Source organism: Saccopteryx bilineata, chromosome 2 (assembly GCF_036850765.1).
Source record: "Saccopteryx bilineata isolate mSacBil1 chromosome 2, mSacBil1_pri_phased_curated, whole genome shotgun sequence".
Classification (NCBI taxonomy): domain Eukaryota; kingdom Metazoa; phylum Chordata; class Mammalia; order Chiroptera; family Emballonuridae; genus Saccopteryx; species Saccopteryx bilineata.
In genome coordinates, this window is record NC_089491.1 from 101,921,253 (window position 1) to 101,928,173 (window position 6,921).

Consider the following 6,921-nt stretch of genomic DNA (forward strand, 5'->3'; position numbering starts at 1 on the left):
CCAAGCGTGTCCTCACACTAGTTTGAGGTCCTCACTGAGTTATGGGAGGCAGAACCCTCACCAGAGTGGGTAGGCAGGGCTGCAGTACCCGTGCCTCAACACCAGGGGAAGGTCCATGTTCCCAGGTCCATGTTCCATTGCAGGACAGCAATGGAAGATAAAACAGTCTCCTCTTCAACATGTGCCTCATTTGTATTGTTAATGATGAAATTCACGAACAAATAAAGAGTGATCTAGTATAAGAGCTTTGTGAACTCATTTGGGAGGCAACTAGCAGGAAATTCAAAATAACCTGGTGCCATGATCCTTGGAGAAAAAAGAATAGTCAGTGAGGAAAGAGAAGTCCAAAGTCAGAGCACTAAGCCACTTAGGAGACAGGTTCAGCTCTGCAGGAAACTACCCCACAGCAACTTTGCGGATAACTTGTCCACCAGGCTGTGAATGGGTGGAATTTCGCCAGTCCCTGCAGGTCAGCCTCTAACTGGACAGGGCTAGAATCCAACTGTGTTTGCCAGTTGTTAATTGTTAGTCAAAAATACATTTATATTTCCATTGCCTCTTTCTCCAAATCCTACTTCTAAATGAAAAGCCATGCAATGAAAAAAAAAAATAGCTTCTTTAATTTAAATGGAAAAATTAATGAGGCATCCCAAACCATTTCCACAGAAAGAAAGCATATATTGATTGATCAATGGGAAGAAGTTCGTGGATATAACAATAATAGGGGGTGGTCACGAGTTCATTGCTGGAATGCAGTGACAGTTTCCCATGTCCTCACAAGAAGAAAGGGCAGAGGATGTTCCGTGGTGTGTGGGAAGTCATCCCTGGGAAGGTACATTCTTCTTTCTGCACCATTTATTAATAATGCTCCATCTTTATACGCTTTATGATTCTTATACTCAGGATGAATGTAAAAAATAAAGTTGTAGCAAAAAAAAATACTTTCAGTGCCTGGAAATGCATGCAAATTACACACTGCACACAGATTAAGTTTCAGAAGATCCTAGCCACTCATCACTCTCTGGGCTTACGTAAGCGAAGCAAACACCCTGTTTCCACCTACAAATGTCAGGAACTCAGCTTGGCACCCATGAGGTGTTCTGGCTAGAAAGTGTCACCTGGAGTAGATTGGTAAGCGTCCTGTTGTCTAAAATCTTAAAGTGGAAACATCACTCCATATATTCATTTAGTAGGATTTGTATGAAAATGAAATTACATTACCCCAAAGTAGTCATTTAGAAAGCACTGTGATTTTCCAAGAGCTGTTAGGTTACATAACTTAGTTACCATTTAAAGGAATTCTGTGTGCTCTGACCACACAGAGACATTCCCTCGGAGTTTTCACTGAGAGTGTAACAGGGGCGAACAGATTGCTCGAGGCCCTCCAACCACCAAATGCTCCATCAACGGCAGAGGCAACCGCACAGGACTAGTTTCACACCCTGCATAGCCTGCAAGTCAGCCTCTGCCTTGAGACGTGCTTAGTCTGTCTGGGAACCAAGATGTTTGACTGATCACTTATCCTAAAACCTTGGTTAACAACCTGTGCAAAAGCCATCTGTTAAAGTCAGGAAGGCCTTGGAAGGGGAAAAAAAAACCCCACCTTAATTAGGGAAAATTTTCCTCTTATCTCTGACACATTATAAAAAAATAAAGTCATGCATATGCCCAATTTCTTATTTTCCCAATTGCTGATAAAAGATTTTATCCATTACCATGACAAGTAACAGCTTTATATATATTTTTCTAGCCTCTGATAATTTCAGGACTTCTTTAATGATCTTGAGCTGATGCTGGTGACATGTGTATCGAGACTGTGTTTGCGTTTGCTGTGTGCATGTGTTAGAGAGGTTAATTGGTCCTTGTATTTTCAATCTGAGATGTTTTTAACAGTTCCTGTCTTTAATGTGAACAGTACATGCCCCATGCACTCTGCTCAACATGTAGTTAAATCATTGACTGGCCTCTTATCATTTTTCCCTCCAAACTGAGAGCTAATCATTAATGTGCTGGCTCAGTCAGATACTTGTGACCACCGGTTGACTTGACCAGAACTACTTGGGTTAAAGAAGACAGTAAAAAGCAGGGCTTTCCATAAAATTTATAACCTTCAGAATTTATATTAAAAGTAGTAAACATAAAATAATGAGTAAACTATCTAAATTAAGGAATTAGTAATAAAAAAAGATGAATCCCCCAAAAAGCTAAAAGAAGGAAGAAAATAATAAGCATGGAAAAAAATCTAATAAAAAAATCAGCAGGCAAATCTTGCTTCCTTGAAACTGAACAGAATCTGGGTGCCCGTGTATTATCTGGCTTACCCGGGAATCCCGGTTTCCCTCTGCTGCCTGCTGTCACCTACTGTGGATCTTACGTCTCACTAAATATAACTATTAAGAGTTGACCTTTGTTAACCGAAGATGAATTCAGTAAACTTCCATTTTGTATTCCTAACTTCCCCCACAGTCTCATCTAACAGCATCTGCAGTTGGACAGAATTCTCATCTGAACACGTGTTTAGCTCTGAGAGGTGACCTGTGGCAACTTGCCTCTCTACGATCTTTTGAAGATATGACATGACTCATGCCCCTGTCAGAGGGACATCATGCAGTGTTTGCTGATAAATCGAAGTGTGCCTGGACACTCGCAGTTAGACAGCTGGCTCACTTTTCCTGGTGGTGAGACAGACACTTGCCCCGACATTCCTGCCACCCATTAGGATACCAGCTGGTTGCAGTTTGGCCACCAGGCTGCCTTTGGTGGGGTCAGTGATTAAATATGGGAAATTAAAGTTTAGGTATATGTGAAACAGGTATAAAAAATGAAAGTAGACACTCTTTTTATGGAGTATATATATAGTCTGTACATTTCCGTTACAATATTTTTCTCATTTATAATCAATGGTGGGATTCAAATAATTTAACAACTGGTTCTCTGCCCTGATGACCATTTTAAGTATAAGAAAACAATATACTGAAAGGCAGTTTATTATTTCATGCATTTAATACTTAAATAAGAATAATAGCCCTGGCCGGTTGGCTCAGTGGTAGAGTGTCGGCCTGGCGTGCAGAAGTCCCGGGTTCGATTTCCGGCCAGGGCACACAGGAGAAGCACCCATCTGCTTCTCCACCCCTCCGCCGCGCTTTCCTCTCTGTCTCTCTCTTCCCCTCCCGCAGCGAGACTCCATTGGAGCAAAGATGGCCCGGGTGCTGGGGATGGCTCCTTGGCCTCTGCCCCAGGCGCTAGAGTGGCTCTGGTTGCAACAGAGCAACGCCCCGGAGGGGCAGAGCATCACCCCCTGGTGGGCAGAACGTCGTCCCCTGGTGGGCGTGCCGGGTGGATCCCGCGGTTGGGCGCATGCGGGAGTCTGTCTGACTGTCTCTCCCTGTTTCTGGTTTCAGAAAAATACAGAAGAAAAAAAAAAAAAGAATAGTAAAAGAGGTACACAAAACTAGATTATAAGAGTTTTAAAATATTAAAGAAAATATATTAAATAATACCTGACAACAATAAAACTGTTATTTAAGATATTTCCATATAGCTTCTTGATTGGCATCCTCACTTGCAATTTTCTCCACCTATAGGTGAATGAACATGACTACTGGCACTTAGAATACGCTGTTGCGCAGATGAACATTAAAAAAGAGTAAGGAATGTAAACTTGTGATTTCCACATTGGGTGGCTGCCCAGGTGCCCACCTTAGAGAGAAACCTGATTACAAGTGCTATTGTAAAAACTGATTCACCGAACTCAACAAAAAATTAGGTATTGGTTCTGCCGAACTGGTGCGAGCGGCTGAATCTCACCACTAGTCATAATGTACTATAAATCTACTACTATTTGTTGTATTATTAAGCAATACTTTAACTTTGCAATTAAGCTTTGTTTTTTAAATTACGTTGTGGCTATGAACTAAAAAATAAAATGTTTATGTTTAACTAAAAATTATAAACAGAATTATATTTCTCAAGAAACAGCACAAAATCTTCATCAGCATTGACCATTGCTATGGAGACCATGGAGGCCACATGGAAGGGCAAAGCAATGACATGAATATTAAAAGGTTAAAAGTCAATATACAAAGACTAACCTTAAAAGTAAGACTTGAACTCATCTTCCAAATGTATGCTTGCACAGCATGTTTTGAAGAGTCTTTTCATTTAGCTCAAGTAACTTTTCACTTTGAATTTAAAGTGCAACAAATGAGGCATAGCTATAAATATTTGACTTCAGTTAGCAGAAGAATATGTAATAATTAAATGACACTGGATATTTCAGGTAGAATAGGATTTCAGTCCTGGCCAGTTGGCTCAGTGGTAGAGTATGGGCCCGGTGTATAGATGTCCCAGGTTTGTTCTTAGTCATGGCACACAGGAGAAGCAACCATCTGCTTCTCCACCCTACCCCACCCCATTTTCTCTTCCCCTCCTACAGCCATGCTTCAGTTGGAGCAACTTGGCCCCAGGAGCTGAGAATGGCTCCATATCCTTGCCTCAGGAGCTAAAATATCTCGGTTGCCAACCAGTGGCCCTAGGTGGGCAGAGCATCACTAGTAGGAGGCTTGGCAGGTGGACCCCAGATTGGGTGAGTGTGGGAGTCTGTCTCTCTGTCTACTGGCTTCTCACTTAAGAAAAAAAAAAAGAAAGAAAATGATTTGACCTCAATACAGATTTGACCTTCTCATTTAACCCATGGAATCAAAGTAGTCCTTTGGAAGTTTATTCTGTCTAAGATGAAACATCTGATATGCGAATGTTTCCAACACTGTTTTTGTTGGAAACCTCTTGGAAACAACCAGTATGTCCATCACCAGAGAGTGGATAAACTCACCAGTGTACTCACACCCTGGAACATTATGGAATACTAGCAGGTTCACAAAGCTATAAGGTTCGGTTCAGCAACACAGTGTGGTACGGACAAGCCTCAGGAGGTTACATAGAGCAGGGGTCCCTAAACTACGGCCCGCGGGCTGCATGCAGCCCCCTTAGGCCATTTACCTGGCCCCCGCCGCACTTCCGGAAGGGGCACCTCTTTCATTGGTGATCAGTGAGAGGAGCATAGTTCCCATTGAAATACTGGTCAGTTTGTTGATTTAAATTTACTTGTTCTTTATTTTAAATATTGTATTTGTTCCCGTTTTGTTTTATTTTTTTACTTTAAAATAAGATATGTACAGCGTGTATAGGGATTTATTCATAGTTTTTTTTATAGTCCGGCCCTCCAACGGTCTGAGGGACAGTGAACTTGGCCCCCTGTGTAAAAAGTCTGGGGACCCCTGACATAGAGCCTGACACCATCTGTATGATGGGAAGCAAAACAGTTGCCAGTGTGCACCTTTCAAAAGGTTTTAAGAGTGTTTTTGCATTAAAATTATATTTTTCAAAAGAAGGAGAATGGTAAACACATGTTTTCAGACAGGCATTACCTTGGTTATAGGGGTAAGCAGAAATTTCAGAGGAGAAAGTTGTAAATGACAGTCACTAGTCTAGTGACTCATTTAAATGTGGGTTAATGCACACTGGTTATATCAGAGTGAGAGGGGAGGGAGGGAAAGAAGGAGGCAGGAGAACTACCTACGCAGACCTCTTAAAGAGAGCAAAGTAATGAACAAATTAGTAAGATAGTAATTTGGTGCACTCATGTTCAGAGAGAGAGAGAAAGCTTTGCCCATCCTGTTTTCTTAAGAGAGCCCCTTGATGGCATCCTTTCCGGTCAATATACCCAACTGCTCCCATGAGTCAGGGCACCTGGCCAAGCCACGTCCTTTTCTGCACAGCATGTGGGAGTCTGATGCCCCCAGGGTTGAAGTTACCAGGCTGTTGCAACAACCCAATAAAAAGATATGGCACTATTTAATATTGATTCAAATGAAACAACATGCAGATACTTAGGCGATGATTGAATCAATTTGATATCAGATGCTATTATAGAAATAATATGAACTTTATCATAAGGGTTATTTGAAAGAATCTCCATATTTCTTTGAGATACATACTTTTCTGAATTTGTAAAAATGTGAGTAACAACAAGTAAAAAAAAAGCGAGCAAAGAGTTGCAATATAAAGGAGGCTCTATGTTAAATCTAAGCTTATATTTTCTTTCTCTTCCCAAAGTATCTCTTTGTAATTATACTTTTAAAATAGTTGCCTATTTAGTTTATAGTGACTGTTTTTTATTAAGTTATATGCAAGGTATACATAATTATCACACATAAACACACACACACGTAACATAAATTTTGTATCACAGCCACATAGTAAGGACCTCAGCAATTAATACCTAGGGAAGTGTCAGATCTTAATTATCTAAAAACTAAAACTTATCCATCTGTTGAAGCATAAGGATAATTTAAAAGTCTTGGTCTTGTTCCCCATACCCTCAAGACGAGCAACTAAACTTTCAGATGTATACACAGCATCTCAGAAAGGTTGGGAACTTAAGAAGAGATGGAAGAGTCCAAGACCATTGAAAGAATTAACATACAGCATCTGGAACTGTTTTGGGGATCTCATAAAAACCATGAACTCTCCACCAAGAAAAATTCACATTTGTATGGACCCACAAAAACTACTCTCCTGGATTTCTGGAGGATTCTCTTCAAGAGATTCAAACTCTCCTCAAAACTGAACTCAGGGAAGAGCAAGTCTCACATGCCCAGCCCCATCATCTTTCTCACAGGGATGGAAACTTAGTACATGCTCAGACTCATTCAGTTATTATCCAGGGAAATATTTGGCTTGCTAATGACCCTGGACCCCCGCCAGGGGAGGACAAAAGCCACAATGAGAAGGAAAATGTCTAGAAACACGGAATCATGGCCACACGGACAGGTAAAGACAGTTTTGGCCCTTTCTTTCCCAGAAGACCTTCCTCAAACTGCTTAAATCACATTTTCACAGAACGGTACGTGGCAAAAGCTA